Raw genomic sequence first — 19,441 nt, 5'->3', positions numbered from 1 at the left:
TTGTCCCTTTAACAGAGACATAATAGGATGCTATTTTTCAGGTGATGTTATTTATCTCCTTGCTTTATACTCTGGTTCCTACACACTAAGCCTCCATTTAAGGGACAGGACCCCCCCCCCAGTATATTTTTGTTTTCTATAATATCTCCTAATGGTTAACAATGTCTTGCAGGTATAGCCACTATAAAAGAGATTGTAGCATAACATTTAAAGTGCTATAAAGTTCTTTGTGTAGACTAAATCTGATTACTCTTCTGGAATTTGCCCTTGTGCCCTGATTCATTTTTAATTGTAAAGGGATATTGAAAGATCTGTGGTCGTTGCCTCCCAAAGCAATATGGGATTAATCCCTGACAATTCAGAGCACTGCTTAAATAGGGCACAAAATTGAAATGAAAAAATATTCTAAATATCCCAATGCTTTACAATTAACAGAGTATTTCTTTTTCCTGTACTTAGAATTATGTTATCAGGAGTAAGCCATCGCCGCATTGCACTTTACTCAGAAGGGCTTATACATTGTTTCTAAATTGGTACTAGGCCTGGCATAATTTGTAACATTGTGCCACGTGTCCTACCTGTGAAGATGCCAGCCACAGTTACTGGAGAACCATCAGGGACTAAGCCTACCAGACCACGGCCACAGAGACCAGAAAACCCACAACAACCTGTAGAATAACATTTCTGTTCTGCTTCCTCCCTTATGATCTTGTTTTGGCCACGTGGTCTTGCTTTGGCCAGGTGCCTCCACAGTGGAAACCACAGAGTGTTTGACAGGGGTTGGCCTCTGGTGGGCTCCACAGAGGCCCATTTGATAAACAGAACCCTTCGGCCGCAGAAATGCCAACTTTCCTTTTAATTAAATTGTTTCAGAAAGATGTTGGTTGTGGTTTTATATTTACTTATTGTCTTGAGTATAATGTATTATAATAAAGAAAGCACTTAAAGGAGTGCCTTAAGTGCATGCCTTTGTTCATAACTTGCTTATCAGGATCCCTGTCATAAAATGATTTCCGTGTTAATTAAAGGCTGGGGAAGGTGGGAACAATGGGTTCCTTGCTTCTCTGGAGGCTGCATGAGCTCTGCTGGGATTACAAAAGCAAGGCATTCAGCTGAATTCACCTCATTTCACTCTGGATAACATCTGCCGTAATTAAAAATCCAGTAGAAATTACTGTGTCTCCCCCCCCCCCCAAATCTTTGCTCAAGTCAAGATTACCAAGGAAGAATCTTTTCAGGACATTTATATGAACAATAGAGCCTGATTCCCTGAAAGGAACTACAGTTTAGCGGATAGGTGTTGGAAGAACACGCTGTGAGGTCTCCCCGTTCAAATCTGTCCTTCCATAGCGTGACCTCAATTTACTGGCACAGCATAGTGACTAGTAAGCATGTCAGTTGTAAGGCCCCAGCTGTGAATGCCCTAGGGAGCGCTCTGAGACAATTCATAATCATCTAGCCCACTGCAATATGGGGAGAATAATGCCAATTGTACAGTGTTGCAATGACAGTTACTGAGATAATTAATGTATAAGAGCTTGGGGCTCTTAAAAACTGCTATTGAAATACTAAGTAGAAGCATTTGCTTGAGCTGTATATATTACAGGCACTAAATAGTACATTTTTAATCTGGGATCTTGGCTATGACCCATTGGATTCACAAGAGCTAGACTTCAGTTTAAAAACAAACGAGGGCATTGACAAAATATGGGAGGGTGTATTATGAACAAGATGCCTCTGTGCATTAATATTATGACCTTTGCTCCAGTGATTAATGTGGGACCTGGAACTGCAGAGGTACAGGGAATATGTATTCAGTCACGAATTTGTTGTTGAACCCTTAAGGAAAGTCCATGTCTCTCAGCTTCATTGCATCCAACTGCTAGGCTTAAATCCCTGGATTCACTTTTACTGACGGTTGTAGTGGGACCATATTGGTCCACAGCAGAGCAGCCAGATTCAGGTCCAGGAGCACTTTATAGGACAACAAGATTTTGGGGGTATAAGCTTTCAGGAGCCTGTCCAAGGGAGCTTTCTCTCTCAGCAGCTTACTCCCAAAATGTTATGGCATACAGATGGCAGGTAATAAAGATGGACTTATTTCTAAATATTTAGAAACCATTTATAGAAATGTATGAATAGATTTGCCTACTATGTTGCAATATTTTTGCCTTTATTTTTGCCTTTATTTTGTTTTTTAAAAAACTTATTTAGTGACTGGATTTTAAATCTTCTTTCCCTTGTTCTTTTTTGTTTCTCTTTTTCAGAGATAATTTTTAAAAATACCCCCCAAATCTTGTTGGTCTCTAAGGTGTTACTGGAATTTAATCTAGCTGATTGATTGATTGGATTTATTTTTTTTTAAAAACCCTCTCACCACAGCTCTTTTGGGGTGGTGAACAACAATTTGAACAGTGGTGATATAATAAAACAGTAAATAAACTTGCTTAAAACTATCAGAGGACAGCAGTCAGCATCCTTTTGATTCCCCAGCCCAATCCAGAACAATTGTTTCTCTGGGTGTTATGGGTGTGTGTGTGTGTGTGTGTTATTTGGGGGGGGGGGCTCCTAGATGTTCTTTGCAGCCTGGGCTCAACTGAATACCCAGTGGAAGAGCTCCATCTTGCAGGCTCTGAAGAAAATGAACTCAAAAAAATACCTTCTGGGAGCTTGTTTCACCATAAAAAGGCCAGGGCCGCGAAGGCTCTGGCCTTGGTTGAGGTCAAGTAGACTTCTCTTGGGCCAAGGACCACTAGCCTGTTGGAACTGGTGCAGTGCTCTTCTGGGACTATATTTGGAGAGGCAGTCCCTCAGGTATACTGGGCCCAGATGATGAATGGCTTATGAGAGCCAGTTTGGTGTAGTGGTTAGGAGTGCGGACTTCTAATCTGGCATGCCGGGTTCGATTCTGCACTCCCCCACATGCATCCAGCTGGGTGACCTTGGGCTCGCCACGGCACTGATAAAACTGTTCTGACCGAGCAGCGATATCAGGGCTCTCTCAGCCTCACCCACCCCACAGGGTGTCTGTTGTGGGGAGAGGAATGGGAAGGCGACTGTAAGCTGCTTTGAGCCTCCTTCGGGTAGGGAAAAGCGGCATATAAGAACCAACTCTTCTTCTTCTTCTTCTAAAAGGTCAATACCAGCATCTTGAACCTAATCTGGTACTCCACTGGAAACCAATGCAGCTGCCTGAGCACAGGGAATACATGAACCCTCCATAGTGTTCTGTTGAGGACTCTGACAGCTGCATTTTGGACCAGTTGCAACTTCCAGAGTAGGTATAAGGGAAGGCCCATGTAAAGCAAGTTATAGAAATCTAGCCTGGAGGTGACCATTGCATGGATAACTGTGGCTAAGTGATCTGGGCCCAGATAAGGTAGTAGTAGTTTGGCCTGTCACAGATGGAAAAATGCCCACTGAGCTACTCTAGTGATGAACCTCCATGGAAAGGGAGGCATCAGATATTGCACCAAAATTCCTGTCCATCTGTGCAGCTATGAGCTGCATGCCATCCAGACTGGGCAAGCGCATTTCCTCCACCATCTCTCCCAACCCAGCAACAGGATCTCTGTCTTTGAAAGGTGTAGCTTCAGGTGACTCAGGTTTAACCACTCAGCCACAGCTTCCAGAGTTTTGCTGGGCATTGTCTGCATATTAGTGACACCCAAACCCTCAGACCAGGTGGACAAGAGTGTACATAAAGAGGGTTGAGGAAAGAACCGCCCCACATTGGAGTGTCCAGCAATGGGATCAGTCCTCCCTAACCGCAACCCTCAGAGAAAGGAGAATAGCCACTGTAGTCCTGCTCTCCGTAATCCAGCTATTCTATAGATTGATAGCATTACCAGATCCTCACCCTGAGATCTTGTGCATACCTTTAAATTGCCTCCTACAGATAACAGGAAGCCAGGCTGCATCCTAACTCAGCATGCTGGAACACTTAAAGGTATAAGCACCATTTTTGGGGAGAATGAAGGAAATATCAAAAGTTTGTTTGTGTGTCGCTGAACCTCAGGGGATGGGCTGTGTGTGTAAAGTGCTGTCTATTTGTAGCAAGCTTATGGTGATGCTGCAGAGTTTTCAAGGCAAGATGGTTAGTCAGTACCTTCCTCTGCATAGTGACCCTGGGATACCTTGGTAGCCTCCCATATAAATATTAACCAAAGCCAACACTGCTTAGCTTCCAAAATCTGATGAGATCAGGCTAGCCTGGGCCACCCAGGGGGGCTATTGGTATATAAAATTGATTGTTTCTCCTATATGCTTGCTACCAGTCTCCTCCCCAGCAGATAGAGGTGTTATTAATATTCTCTCTGTCTGGGAAATGTTGGGAGATTTGCAGATGGAGCCTGGGAGGGGTGGGTTTTGGGAATGGACCACACTGATATAATGCCATAGAAGCCATCCTTCAAAGCAGTCATTTTCTGCAAGAGAACCGATCTCTGTAATCTGTAGACTGTCGTACTGGGAAATTCCTGGATCTCACCTGGAGTTGGCAATTTTAGGTTTTGTGCCTTCAGCAGATATACAGCAGGCTGAAATTCAACAGACAAAGCTTTCTTAGGCATGCAGATGTCATGAACAGGTAGGCCAGGGTGTCCATTTCTGCCTATCTTGCAAAGGAGTCCTGCACGTGGCAGAGAGATTGGCTACTGAGAATATAACTGGCAAATTTTCCAGTTGGGGGTTTCCTTTCTACAATCTCCCCCCACCCTACATACATAGCCCCAAAACTTTCATGAGATAAAAGAAATACGAGTACTAGGAAAAGGCTTCTTGTATTGGAATAAAATGTAAATATTCCGACCACGGAAGAATAGCTTCTTCTGGCTGCTTCGGCTCCTCCAACACAGCTGGCCGTGCAGCTGGGCGGGAAGAGCAGGCGGGGGTGGGAAGCGCGTTGGGTGGCCTGGAAGTTACGGTAAAAGAGCCACCGGCGCCCCGTCCGCCTCGCTGCCTTCCCTCGGCTCCTACAGATGTCGCTCTCGCACTAAGCCGCCCGGCGTGGGAGCCAGCAGCCGGCAAGCAGCGCTCTTTGCCTAGCCGCGCGATGTGGGATTGATTTTGCATGGTAATATGGGGGCGGGGCTGCGCGGGAGCTCTTTTTATTATGGGAGAGGCATGTTGGACAAAGCGCGGAGCTTCGGCGGGTCGACTCCGGCTGACCCGCAAGATGTGAAAGTGGCGCGGGGCTGGCTTGTGGCGCGGAGTGTGGCGCTTTGTTCGTGGCCGAGCGGTCTCTTTGCCCGGCGGGACATGCTGTAACGCTGTAAGTTTTCCGCCTTGCGACTCTTCAGGTTGGCGGGTCTGTCGCCTTCTCCGAGGAGGTCTTCCCTCCTTCTCTCCCTGGCTGGGGCAGCAACTCTTGAGGAGGCGCCAGGGGCTTCACGAGGGGCTGCGATGCTGTTTGCAATCGAGTAGGTCTCAGATTTAGGACGCGTGGTTGGAGGAGGAGGGGTGGGGTTCGATCCTAAACGTGCTCGCTTGAACGTAAATCCGCTTGAAATCATTGGGGCGTGCTTCTTTGATAAGCAACAGGATTGGGATTGCCTTTTGTCAAATGGACCGCTCTTCCATTCTTCCAACTCCCCATGCCCGACATTGGCTCTGAGCCATAAAAGTAAGCCACAGATTAATAATAATAATAACCAAACGAGCCACCTTGAGGTTAATTTGGCAACGGAAAAACGCTTCCTGTTGATAGGTAGAAAGTAGGTGCGGGGAGGCACTGGGGGAAATGTCTCGATGTGTCACTGTTTAAGAATTCCTTGCGGGCTCAGTTGGAAAATGCTGCATGAATTGCTCACAAGGAGGAAGAGGGGAGGAAACCCCACGATCGAGAATGCCGGGCTGATGCTTTCACAGTAGCCCCCCCCCCCCGGTGTGGTCCCGGTGGCGCCTGCGGCCAGGGGGTGTGTAAGGAGGCCACTGACGGCCCCGCCGAATGGAAGGCTGCCCAGCAGACAGGGGCATCCCTGGTGTCCGGCCGCTTGAAGTACGGGGGTGGGCGGGGAGAGGGATTCCTTTGTTTCCTCTCTCATTGGCGCAACGGTGAGCAGGCCAGAACGCCGCACAGCCGGGCAGGAGGTCGGAAGAGGCTCAACAAGAAGGGGGAATTACTCCAGTCCCCGAAATTTAGTATTGTTGCTCGTTCAACTGCACTTGGGGAAGAACATGAGATGCTTCTTTTCTCTCCTGAGGAGCTTTTAATAATGCAAAGGATTTCCCCCCATCCCCTCTTTGAGGTGGGTGTGAAAAATAATGCCACCACTGTTGGGTCCAGGGTTATGCGCTGAGAGGCAAGCGTGGCTTTTGTTGCCTCTAAGCATTGTCTCCATTCTTTGTTGGTTGTTTTCTCTATGATAATGAATCTTCCCCCTTTTCAAGGTCAGCTAGTGTGTGGAGAAACCCTTTAACTGTTCATCTTCCAAGCTTTAGTGGCTCAAGTGTAGTGGATTGATGAACCAGGAAGGGATTGAGATCTGATGGATCGGATGGATAGTCTTAGACAAATCTCTCTCCCACTCAGTTGTTATAGTGGAGGTTACACCGGTCTGCCTTGCAAGGATGTTGCAAGGATTGTTGGCATCATACACAGGAAGTGCTTTCAGCACTTGAGTTTAGAAAAAACATTTAGTGCAACAAAATTTGAGTCCAGTGACACCTTTAAGACACACACAAAAAAGATTTATTCAAGGTGTGGGCTTTCGTGTGCATGCACACCTCAGACAATGGAACAGGGATCATACTCTAGATAACATACTCAGCACGGCTTGTCACTAGTGGGGATTCCTTCATGCTTGAGTGGAGATGGAGATTGGGACTAACAAGAAGCCACGTTTAGTTCTTTTCACAACTGGGAGAGTGACTGCCATTGATCACCAACTTTATATTTTTATTGCCTAATAATGTTTTTGTGAACAATTGAACCCAAAGGACTGCTTTTCCAGCAAAGAATTATCATACTGCATATTTGGATTTATGCTGTTTACTAATTTGCTACTAATTTGCTTTCTCATATCTGTACTCTTATGATCACTTTTCCATTGTCTGAGGAAGTGTGCATGCACATGAAAGCTCATGCCTTGAATAAATCTTTGTTGGTCTTAAAGGTGCCTTTGGATTCAAATTGGATTCAGCATGGCAATCCACTTGAATTTAGTAATGCAGTGAGAGATGGTGTGATGCAGCAGTTAGAGCAGGGGTAGTCAAACTGCGGCCCTCCAGATGTCCATGGACTACAATTCCCAGGAGCCCCCTGCCAGCGAATGCTGGCAGGGGGCTCCTGGGAATTGTAGTCCATGGACATCTGGAGGGCCGCAGTTTGACTACCCCTGAGTTAGAGTATTGGGTGAGAATCTTGGTGAGCCCCTTTCAAATGCCTGCTCTGCTTTGATGCTCAGTAGGAGCCTCTTGTCTCATCACTCTTCCTGTTTAGTTGGTGTTACACGATTGCTGTGAGAATGACATGGAGTTAGGGGGGAAAGCATGTACCCTACCCTGAGATCCTTTGGAACAAGAATGGGATTAAAAAATTCTAATGAATTAAAATGAGAATATAATATGTGGATTCTTATAACATTGCCTCTTCTATTTCTGTTCATGAGCCTAGTGTAGGTCAGAAGTGTTCTTAGCAATTTGGATGAGAGTGATAGAAAGAACACGCTACAGCAGTGGTCTCCAACCTTTTTATCACTGGGGACCGGTCAACGCTTGACCATTTTATTGAGGCCCATGGGGAGGGGGTAGTCTTTTGCCAAGGGATGTTGCTGCTACCTGAGCCCCTACTCCACTTGCTTTCCCGCCAGTGACCCTGACTTCCCGCCGCCCGCAGGGTGGTGCTGACAGCAGCAGTTGTGCAGTGCCATGCCAAGGGGGAGCCCCAGCCATGGCAGCTGCTGGAGAACACCAAAGGTGAGCGGTCGGCAGAGTGGCAGGGCAGCCCCTGAGGCAGTAGCCAGGGAGGAGGATGAGGAGAAGCTGCGGACCAGTACTGACTGATCTACGGACCAGTCCCGGTCCCCGGACCGGGGGTTGGGGACCACTGCGCTACAGAGCATACAATGAAATTTGTTGTTGTTGTTAGGTGCAAAGTCATGTCCGACCCATCGCGACCCCATGGACAATGATCCTCCAGGCCTTCCTGTCCTCTACCATTCCCCGGAATCCATTTAAGTTTGCACCTACTGCTTCAGTGACTCCATCCAGCCACCTCATTCTCTGTCGTCCCCTTCTTCTTTTGCCCTCAATCGCTCCCAGCATTAGGCTCTTCTCCAGGGAGTCCTTCCTTCTCATGAGGTGGCCAAAGTATTTGAGTTTCATCTTCAGGATCTGGCCTTCTAAGGAGCAGGCAGGGCTGATCTCCTCTAGGACTGACCGGTTTGTTTGCCTTGCAGTCCAAGGGACTCGCAAGAGTCTTCTCCAGCACCAGAGTTCAAAAGCCTCAATTCTTTGACGCTCGGCCTTCCTTATGGTCCATCTTTCGCAGCCATACATTGCAACTGTACAATGAAATAAGCAGGTGCAAAGCTTGTTGAACAACCCAGGAAAAAATGGAAATGTCTGAGCAATACTAGAAATCCTGAAAGTTGATACTTGCTGTTCAGTGGAACCAAATGCAGACAAGTGAGAAAGGTAGAGGTGAACTCTTTCATAAAATGAGTTTAGAAATAATGTTGCATAGTCCTTGGACATAAGACTATCTCTGTGTAGAACTGTTTGTTGGAGATAGTAAAACTTATAGCATTGGGGCCAGAACCCAGGAGGACCACCCATGTTCATGATTATTTGGTACCAGGTCAACCAATCTCCTATACTTGGATTAATATGGAGTGGGTTTTCAACCACACACACATATCAATTTGGCCAGCATGTCTGATAACTAATGGCTGCTGGACTCTCTGCCATACTGCTGCCAGTATAGATCAGGAGCGAGGTTTTAGCACACCTGTTTGCTTTGGAGTTAGTCCAGTGAACAATCCAAATTTGTTTTTCATTTGCAGTATTGCCAGATCAGTTTAACAGATTACTGTGAGTGCTACTTTTGGTTATTATTTTACCGGGCTTTAATTTGAGGGAGGGGTGTGTGGCTTGTACTATCAAGAGAGCCCATTTCAAGGGCCTTACACTGAAAGATTATGCCAAGTAGTACTACCACTAAGAGATAAGCAAGGAGGAGAACCATTTTATTTAGTGTGAGCTTGCATGGAAGATAACAAACCCTGTTAGTATTTGATTGGCTTAGGAATTGCCCTCAACTAGTGCTATGGAATTGAAGAGGGCAGAGGGCAGCAGCAGATGATGTTTGAAGGGAAAAAATAAAGGGGAGAAGAATGAAAGCTTTGGAACAAGTTTGAGAGGAAATTGGTATCACTGCAGGGACTTGACAGTCAAGGGCCCCCATCTAATGACTATGATCATTTATCCTAAATCATGATGTCATCATTACACACTGCATCTTCTGCCTCTGCCAGCAGCAGCCTATTGTGTGGTTGGTGGGCTAATTGATCATAGTCATTAAGGGGAAGAGAAAGGGAGTGCAATATTAGAGGCAGAACCACACAGCACTCTTGGCTGTGCTGAAGAAGTATGAAGTGAGTTTATAGGTATGTTTACATTGGAGGGAGGAAAATAAGGGACAGTGGCCAGTATGGGAGGTGCTACAGTGGAAAATCCCCAGAAAGGCTGTGTTACAGAGAGAAGCAGAACACACAGGAGCCTGAAGACCAGAAGGTATGAAAGAGGGAGATGTGGAATAAGGTTTGGTCTACATATGTAGCAGAGTGATGGGATAGGAAGGACTATACCACTTCAGTTTGCAAGTTTGTGTGTGTTTGTGTATGTGTGCAGTGGCTCCCTCCCCCAGATCCTGTGAGTAACATGTACCTCAACAGTGGCGGGCCTAGAGTCTTTTCCGCTGATATGCTTATTTTGTACATGCAATGAGCACCTAGCATGGGTGAGCATTCAGAATTGGAATTCCTTACCTCCAGTCTGGAATTGTATGTACCATTTGCTTAAACATAATTTTCTGGCAGTGTGAACACTATACATTTACAATGTCTATTATTGAGAAAGTATTCCACTGTATTTCTGTTTCTTAAAAAAGCTCCTGTCTTTCCACCTTAAGACACAATTAACAATCATAAAGCAATGAAATTGCTTTCATGAAGTTACAGACAAAGAAGCTGGATTCCATTGGAATCTCTTGCTGGGAAAAAAAGGTGGGGAGCAGTTCTGAAAGTTAGGACATCTAATCTGGAAGGATGTGTCCACTCCCACCCCACTTTATGTCTCTGTTTCTCCTATTGACTGTTTTCTTAGTCTATTCTCAGGTTTGCTGGTTGTACAAACTAGTGAGTAACTGAAGCAAACTTTATACTTGCCAGAATCTATGTGTGAATTTTTGCTCCTAGAAAAAACTTCTTGCATGTGGATCCTTGCTAATTAGACAACCTTGGATCTTGAACATCAAGCATAAGGATAAAAGCTGCTTTTTGGATTTGGGTGTTACTCCATATGATTATCTCAGCATGCATCTGATATAAAAGGAGAATGCAGCTCAAGAACAACCTGTCCAGTTTTCCCACTTTCCCTCTCTGAAACTGATCCACAGTTGTTTGATAACATTTTGAAGCATCAAGAGCAGCTGGAAAATACAGTGTGATGATATTGCCGGGATCAGAGTCTTATGAGCCTATAAACCTGCCTTGTACCAAGTCAGGCCACTGGTTTCTGTAACTCAGTTCTGTCTGCCTCGATCGGCATATCCACTGGCATTTGAGGATCTTGGGCAAAGGCTTTCTCAGTTCTCCTATCAAGATCCTTCACACTGGAGGTGCCAGAGATTGAACCTAGAATCATGTGAATGCAAAGCATGTGCTCTGCTATACAGCTTGCATTCTCTCTCTCACCCAGATACGCACACGCACACACACACACACACACACATTTTCTCTCTCTCTATGGGTATAATTATCATATACTCCCTCCAGAGAATATTATGAAGGAAAGGTAAGATTTATGAACATAAAAGGCTGCCCCCTACTAAATCCAATCATCTACTCTTTTCCTGTGTCCTCTCTAACTAGCAGCTTTTCATTAGAGTCTCAAAGAGAAGTATCCCATTCCTGACTCCTGGAACTGGAAAGACTTTAACTAGAAATGCCCATAACAGAACCTGGAATTTCAGCATTCAAAGCATGCGCACTGGCATTGAGCTGACGGTTCTCCACAAGAAGTTTCTTGAGTTATAACAAATCCAAAATAAAACAAGGGTGTGATTTGTCATTGGTTGTCCTCTGGTCTTTTAAAAAGAAATAAATTGTTTCAAATGTTTAGAATGTAGTCACCATTATGATGCCAACAGGAAGATGGTTTGAGATAACCAGATCCCCGGCCTGGGTGAAGTTTCTCTCTAAAGATCCTGTAGAGCATTGCAAATGTGGTCTGTTACTGCATTTTTAAAAACATCCATTTAAATAGGCCTACAGCCTTAAAGATAATGAGACATTATTCCAACATTAACCAGTTTCTTCATTTACTAAGCGAATCTAATGTGGAATAGTGTGATGGGGGGAGGGGGGGAAGCATTAGGTTGATAGATTTTATTGATCAGCCTCCCCAGTCACTGTTGTGTTTCAGTCGAAAGCTCCTTTTTCCTAAATAATCTCCCTCCATTGTAAATGCTAGGCAAAAATGTTATTAGAGGTGCAAAAGGAAACCTTATTTCTGGAGGGTTTTAAAGCTCTCCTTTGATCTCCCTTGCTTATTAAGCCCAGTTCACAGATACCTTGTGAACAGGAGTTCTGTTTTAAGAGAATAGGCATGCCAACTTCCAGGTCCTCATAAAAGCCCTGCATTTCTGCCAAATTCATTTGTTCAACATGCATTTATTAAAGAAAATAAATGAACCCATGTCATGTAAGAGATATATTACTTTGGAGTATCCAGTTTCACAACAGTTTCACATACATTTTGAGACCCTCCCTTTTTAATTGGCGAGATGGCTGTGATCTGTCTTTGAAGTAGAGAAGCAGCCACAGCATATGTTCTTAGAAAATTTTACTTATTTTGCAAATTGATATGAAGAATCTTTAAAAGTGGTTCTTTGAACCTTGCTCAGACTCCTGAGTGTGTTCTTTCATTTGGGAGGGGAGGAATTTTCAAGGACCATTACTTGATTGCTTTCACTTTAAGGTTGCTGAAGGCTCTCTCTGCTGCTGCCCAGAAGCAGGTTTGCTCACAGGCCTGGAGAAAAATCTTCTGTCACTCTAACAAATGCTCAATGTGTAGAAATGGGCAGGTGAAGCTTTTCATGGCACAGAGGTAAATCACACCACCTTAAAAATAACATCCCATTAAGCCTCCATGAAATGAATAGGGCCTATTTCTCCAGGCTGGTTGGCATTGCTAACAGGAAGATAATTTCCTACTTCTCTGCGCTGGCATATTTGTGCCCGCCAGAACCCGTGCCTCCCCCCCGCGGTGCGGTGCTCACTGCGCCAGGGCCTGGGAACGCTGTGGGGGGGAGGGAGGCGTGGGTGCCGGTGCGCTGGTGAGCACAAACGCGCAGGTGCAGCAGCTCCGCGCCAGCATGTTTGTGCCTGCCAGTGCCAGCACCTCCCCCTGTGGCACTCGCTGCGCCAAGTCCCTGGAGAGATTGGCCGCTTTGGTGGCCGATTGCTCCCAGGCCCTGGCGCAGTGAGTGCCGTGCCGTGCCGTGGGGGGAGGCACAGGCCCGCTGGCGAGCTCAAACACGCAGGCACAGCAGCTCTGCACCTGCGCGTTTGCGCCTGCCTGCGCCCGCCACTCCCACTGCAGCATGGCACTCGCTGTGCTGGAGCCTGGGAGCTATTGACTGCCGAAGTGGCCAGTCGCACCCCCCTACCACAGCCTGGTACTGAGGGCTCCACGGCCTGGTACCGGACAGCGTCCCGTGAGTTGGGGAAGACTGCTCTAAAGGAACACCTTTCTATCTCCCTGATAGCACCACAGATGGAAAATACCTGGTGAGCATAAATGCCTGGCAGTGAGATGGGTTAATAAGGTTTGAGTGAATGGGCCTGATCACGTATATGAGAGGATAGGCCAAAAAACCAGGGCGAACAAATCCAGTTTATCCCTGCCTCAATCAGGTGGATTTCACTGTTCCAGATTCTTTGTTGAATAATATGGTTAATATGGTCAAAGACTCTAGGTTAATACCAAGGGTGCTGTAGAATCTTTAAGAGGGAAGAATAGGTTGCAGTGCCCTTCACATCTACTGTTTGTTCCCAAACCCAGATAAATTAATGTCCTTAAAGAGAAAAAGTTATCTTTTAAACTGTGACCTGGAGCTGTAGGATGAAGTTCCTATGGAAGTATGTGGCATGCCAATTTTGTTGGTCCTAACAAAGTATCACATGGGTTTATTATCATTTTTAAAATTTTGTATGGTCAGATGTGGTTGATTACAGCTTTTTGTGTGTGTGTGTTCCGGTTCGTATCAGGAAAACTGTCACTTTTTAAAAGCTTTCTATCAGGAGAACTGTCACTTTTTATGAGCTTGCGGTCACACCATTTTATACTGTAAAAGCTGTAAAGTCTGACAAACATTACCTAATGATACTAGGCCACTTGAAAAATGGGAGATCTCAAAGGAAAAGGAAGTTTCTACATGACAATCCTGGCCTCCAGACCTAAGTCAATGAACCATTTCATGGCCTCTGTACCATGTGGCTGGAGTTACAATTAGGGCTGCATTACCTCAAAAGACTTCTTGTGTTATGATTACTTTAACTTAATAGTTTCTTGCTAGCACTAAATAAACTTGGTTTCCTTAACACTGGCACTCTTCCCCCTGGATGTGAGGAATACTGGATGAGTGTTGAAACAGGAATATTCACCTTGTACCATCACATAGCTGAAAGCAGTAGTCAACAATTGTCACCATTTCTTCTTAACTTGTATTTTGTTATGTTGTTAATAATTAGCAACAAAAGCAAAAGATTCTGGGGAACATAGTGCATTAAGCAACCAAAACAAGAACCTGTGTTGGCTCTAAACATCAACATGAAATAAAGTTCATGCAGAGAAAACTGGGTAAAATGTCTTCTTTTATTCTGTTAAACTTTGTGAAAGACAGAGTTTCCAGAACGGATCTCTGTTTCAGATTCTTCTTCAGACATCTAAAACATACAGTGTAACAATTACAGAGACAGAAACAAATACAAAAAGATGGGACATACAAAACAGGAAAGCAATACCCTCCAATTACCTTATGTTATGAGTGGAGGACTGGTGCATGTTGTGGCAAGTAAGACTCCTAAGGTCATGTATGTTGGTAAAGATTCTTTTTGTGGAACAACTCATATAACATTATGAAAAAAATGTGATCTGGGCTGCTCTAGAAATCTACGCCTCCATAGATAAGGTGGCATCAAAGATCACCCCCAAGTTCCTGGCGATAGGTACAATAGCCATCCAGGGAGGAGAGGTGTGCTTCCTGTCCTCCTCTGCCCTGCCACAGGCCCTCTGTCTTGGGGGGGGGGGGGTCTGAGTTTCAGGCAAGAAACACTGCTTCCAGACACTGCTTCCAAATACCAGAAGATAGAGCTGGGTGTCACCTACATATTGGTGACAGCCATCCCAAAGCTCCAAACCAGCTGTGCCAGTGGGCGCATGTAGAAGTTTAAAAGCGTGGGGTAAAGTATCAACCCCTGTGGCACTCCACAAGGGAATGTGAAGGGGTGAGACAACTGTTCCCCCATAGCTACCCTCTGTTTCTGGTTTTGGAGAAAGGAGATCAGCTACTGTAAGGCTGTCCCCTAAATCCCTGTCCTGGTGAGGTGGTTGGCTAACAGCTTGTGGTCGAACATGTCAGACACGGCCGTCAGGTCTAATAGCACAAGAATAGCCAAGTTGCCCCAATCCAGCTGAGTGATGTGACCACATATAGTTCTGTTGCCCCACCCCTCCCAAAATGGCCCATGATTTGCCTGTAGGAGGTGGAAATAATGGGGCCGAAATCATAAAAATCCTTGCTGGTTGCGACTCATCACACATGACAGTGGCTGGAGTCCAGATCGGCAAGTACTCTTATTTTAACTTAAGCATGTTGGGGGGTAGCAGGGAGTGATGGAGTAGCAAATGGCTCACCAATCTCTGTTCCCAGCTCAGTGGAATATGTCACTAGGCCATTTCTGGCATTAGGGAAGTGAGAATCGGGACAGATGTCACATCTGGTGGGAGTGTCTGGGTATGTCACTTCTGGTGATGTCGTACAAGAGTATAAGGAGGACGGTCTAATAATTAAACCAAACAGAGAGAAACAGACCTATCCAATGCCAATACAATAAATATATTCATAAAAGAAAGAAACGTGTCCTTTTTTGTAGTTTTCCTTATCTCTTTATTCTATAGGAATTCTGTCAAAACGGAATCCAGGTAATATCTGTTTTCAGTGAGATTCTTTCATCAGTGACAAGTCCTCTGAGTCTTCAGTATTTTTATCAATTTTATAAGTATTGAGAATTTAAACCTTATATATAATAATAGGTATGGGGATACCGGTCTGTATTGACACGTTCCCCTGTCAATACATATCAATATAGACCGGTATCCCCATACCTGTGGCCAGAATTATATTATTATTATATATTATATATATAAGGTTTAAATTCTCATCACTTCTGGTGATGTAACTTCTGGGAGCATGACAGGGAGGTGTGGTCTGCTGACATCACTTCCTGGGTTTCTCAAAGCCTGAGAAATGTTTCAGGGGTTTCTCAATGGCAAAAATGTTGAGAAAGGCCGCTATAGGGAAATTTATCTTAGAATCATAGAATAATAGAGTTGGAAGGTACCTCATGGGTCATCTAGTCCAACCCCCTGCACTATGCATGACACTCCCATCCCAATCACTCATCTATTGTAACCTGCTACCCCTTTGCCCTCACAGAATCAGCCTCTCCGTCAGATGGCTATCCAGCCTCTGTTTAAAAATTTCCAAAGATGAAGAACCTGCCACCTGCCGAGGAAGCCTGTTACACTGAGAAACTGAGAAACCTCTCTAACTGTCAGGAACTTCTTCCGGATGTTTAGATGGAATTTCTTTTGAATTAATTTCATCCCATTCGTTCTGCTCTGTCCCTCTGGGGCAAGAGAGAACAATTCTGCTCCATCTTCCATATGGCATCCTTTTAAATATTTGAAAATGGTTATCAGATCCCCTCTCATTCATCTCCACTCCAGGCTAAACAGACCAAGCTCCCCCAACCTTTCTTCATACATCTTGGTCTCCAAACCCTCACCATCTTTGTTGTCCTCCTCTGGACACATTTCAGTTTGTCAACATCCCTCTTCAACTGGGGTGCCCAAAACTGAATACAAGTGAGGCCAAACCAGAGCAGAGTAAAGCGGTACCATCACCTCCCATGATCTGGACACGATACTCCGTTTGATACAGCCCAAAATCCCATTTGCCTTTTTAGCCACCGAGTCACATTGCTGACTCATGTTCAATGTATGGTCCACTAAGACTCCTAGATCCTTTTCGCACATGCTACTGCCAAGGCACATGCTACTGCCATCCTATATTGATGTATTTGGTTTTTCCTACCTAAATGCAGAACTTTGCATTTGTCCCTATTGAACTTCATTTTATTCAGTTTAGCCAACTTCTCTTGGTTCCCTTCACCTGTTCCCTACTAGAAAGGGTTCCTGAACTTGTAATGCTTAAAGGTGGCAATCTCAGCAGATGGGGCTTGTCCTGTGTAGACATGCTGAAATATCCTCTTCTGAAAGTTATTTGCATCCTGCCCTCTGCATCTGGACCCAGTGGCATGCATACAGTTGTGTCAGGAAGCTGAGCTCTCTTGTCCCAAATCCATTTACCCTCCTCCATGCTGGGAAGACACAACGAGGTCAGCAACTTAGTTTCCACTCCTAAAAGGCAAGTTTTTAATACCTCCTCTTCAATTAATTTTCTACTACTACTGCCAAGACAAGTCTCCCCCCATCTTATATTGGTGTATTTGGTTTTTCCTACCTAAATGCAGAACTTCACATTTATCCCTATTGAACTTCATTTTATTCAGTTTAGCCCACTTCTCGAGCCTATCAAGATCATCCTGTATTCTGTTGCTATCTTCAGTTGTGTTTGCTACCCTTCACAGTTTAGTATCATCTGCAGATTTAATAAGTATCCCCTCTAATCCCTCATCCAAATCTTTTATAAATATGTTGAACAACACAGGCCCCAGGACAGATCCTTGGGGTACTCCACTTGTCACTCATTTCCAAGAAGATGCTGAACCATTAACAAGTACCCTCTGGGTACGATTTGTCAACCAGTTATTGATTTTGATCACCTAAAGAGCAATTGAAATACTAGAAGATCTCCAGGTCCCACCTGGAAGTTGGCAAGCCTGATCCTTTTGCTTTAGCAGCTGTGAGCAATAAGGTATTCACTCAGAGGAAGCACAAAAACTTCTAAAACGCTCTCTCGCTATCTTTTTCTCCAATTCAAGAATGACAAAGTGGCATGTTCCGCAATATTCCAAGGTTGCAGTGAATAAAGTAACTATAGATGCTCTGCTCAGCATGCAAATAAAGTATTTGCACTGCTTTATCCAGCTGCTTACATCCCCCAAACTCTATAACGTGGACCATTGTTCTGTCTTGATCTGAGTTCCCTGTAAACTGCTCTGAGCTGCATGGGAAAAAGGTTTATAAATACAACTACATTTTAAAAATTAAAAGATAGCCTCATATGTTCAGTGAAGGCCGGCCGACACCAACACTTATGCTAATGTTTTTTGGGCCAGCAAAGGAAGTTTGAACAAGGGACTTTATCTTGCTGTAACAATTCCTACACAAAGCCAGATCTCCCAGCCACCAGAATCCTGCCCTTTGAATAGGAGTAGAATTAGATCTGCTGTGGGGTCATGAACTAATTATACAAATAAACAAAATGAAAGGTTTGGGAAAAGTTAATCAAGGCAATGCTAATTGGGGTTTCATTAACCTTTGGCCTGGTTCTGGATTGTTAGGTAGAAGAAGGTAGAAGTAGGAAAGGTTTTGGTGCACACACGTCAGTCAGATAGGAATTAGGAAATTACAGCTGTTCTAGGGCAGATCTAAAGACAGTGGAGGGCAAAGGAATGTTTTGCTATCCAAGTGATGGGTGGACAAAAGAACTGACTGCTTTCCTGCCTAGGACACACTTGTCCTATCCTTCTTCCAAGGAAATCAGAGCAATGCACACAGTTCTCCCTTTATGTTATCTTCACAACAAACTGGTGAGGAGGGTTACACTGAGGGAGGCTGATTGGCCTACATTTACCCAGTAAGCTTAATGGATGGGGGACAGCAACCCAAGGCTCCAAGATTCCTTTGGGTACTCAACCATGACTTTATGCTATACTGACTCTTCTGCATTCTAGACTGGATCTTGTTTTAAAAATGCATGCTAGCTAGCCATTTTTCAATGGGGTAAAAAAATGCTGACAACCCAACTGGTGTTGGCCATTCAATAGGAAGGCCTATTGTTAAACCCCACAGACTAACTCTGTTACCACCCAGCAGGATTGTTAATTTTGGATTGGGTGATTCCTGGATGTTTGGGGGTAAAGGGATCTCAGATGGGTATTATGCCATCACTCTACGCAGGCCTACCTTTATCCGGAAACTGCAACTGGTGCAGAATGCCGTGGCCAGGATTTTCACTAATACACCATGGAGATCCCACATCCGGCTATACTCCAACAACTCAGCTGGCTCCCAGTTGAATTCCGGATTAAGCTTAAGGTTTTGGTAGTCACCCTCAAGGCCATATGGTCTGGGCCTAGTGTACCTGAGAGACCATCTCCCTGCCTATACCCCCAAAGAACCTTACACTCTGCCGCCTCCAAGTGGCTGCAGATCCCTGGCCCCAGAGAAGCATATTGGACCTCAACAAGGACCAGAGCCTCCTTGGTCCTGGTGCCCGCCTGGTGGAATGTGCTTCCTGAAGAGATCAAGACCCTGTCCAAACTCTCACAATTTCACAGGGCCTGCAAAAGGGAGCTCCTCCACTAGGCATTTGCTTGAGGCTGACCAGCCAAAAAAACACCTGCTGCTCTCCCAAACACCCCCCTTCTATGACTGAAGAATCTGACCTACCCAAGGCTGTGTCAATGTTCCTATTAAAATATTGTTCTGGTTGATATGTTATGATTGTTATTATATTTGTTACAATGTTCTATATAGTTACCCTGTGATGTTCTATGTAAGCCACCCAGAGCCGTATGGAAGGGCAAAATAAAAATCTAAATAAGAGTCCATTCTCCAAAGCAGCTATTTTCTTCATAGGTGATTTCTGTAGTCTAAAGATTCTTTATAATGCCCCAGCCCCACCTGGAATTTGGCAGCCCTGCTGCTCAGACCTGGGAAAGAACCACCACCTACCCCATTTCTC

At 44.9% G+C, this 19,441-nt stretch overlaps 1 protein-coding gene across 5 annotated transcripts in view; it reads left to right on the top strand.

The window, feature by feature from the left end:
* Nucleotides 1–4,958: 4,958 nt before the first annotated feature.
* The window catches only part of TP53I11 (tumor protein p53 inducible protein 11), a 66,075-nt gene continuing 51,592 nt past the window's right edge, over nt 4,959–19,441 (top strand). For 2 of the 5 annotated variants that reach the window (XM_077322268.1, XM_077322272.1), the window contains exon 1: nt 5,104–5,272. The gene's annotated coding sequence lies outside the window, so the exon portion shown is untranslated. Of the gene's footprint in view, nt 5,075–5,102; nt 5,273–19,441 lie in introns of those variants that run through there. The other 3 variants (XM_077322273.1, XM_077322271.1, XM_077322270.1) reach the window with 3 other exon arrangements.

This window comes from Paroedura picta, chromosome 2 (assembly GCF_049243985.1).
Source record: "Paroedura picta isolate Pp20150507F chromosome 2, Ppicta_v3.0, whole genome shotgun sequence".
NCBI lineage: Eukaryota > Metazoa > Chordata > Lepidosauria > Squamata > Gekkonidae > Paroedura > Paroedura picta.
This window is presented reverse-complemented; position numbering and strand designations above follow the sequence as displayed.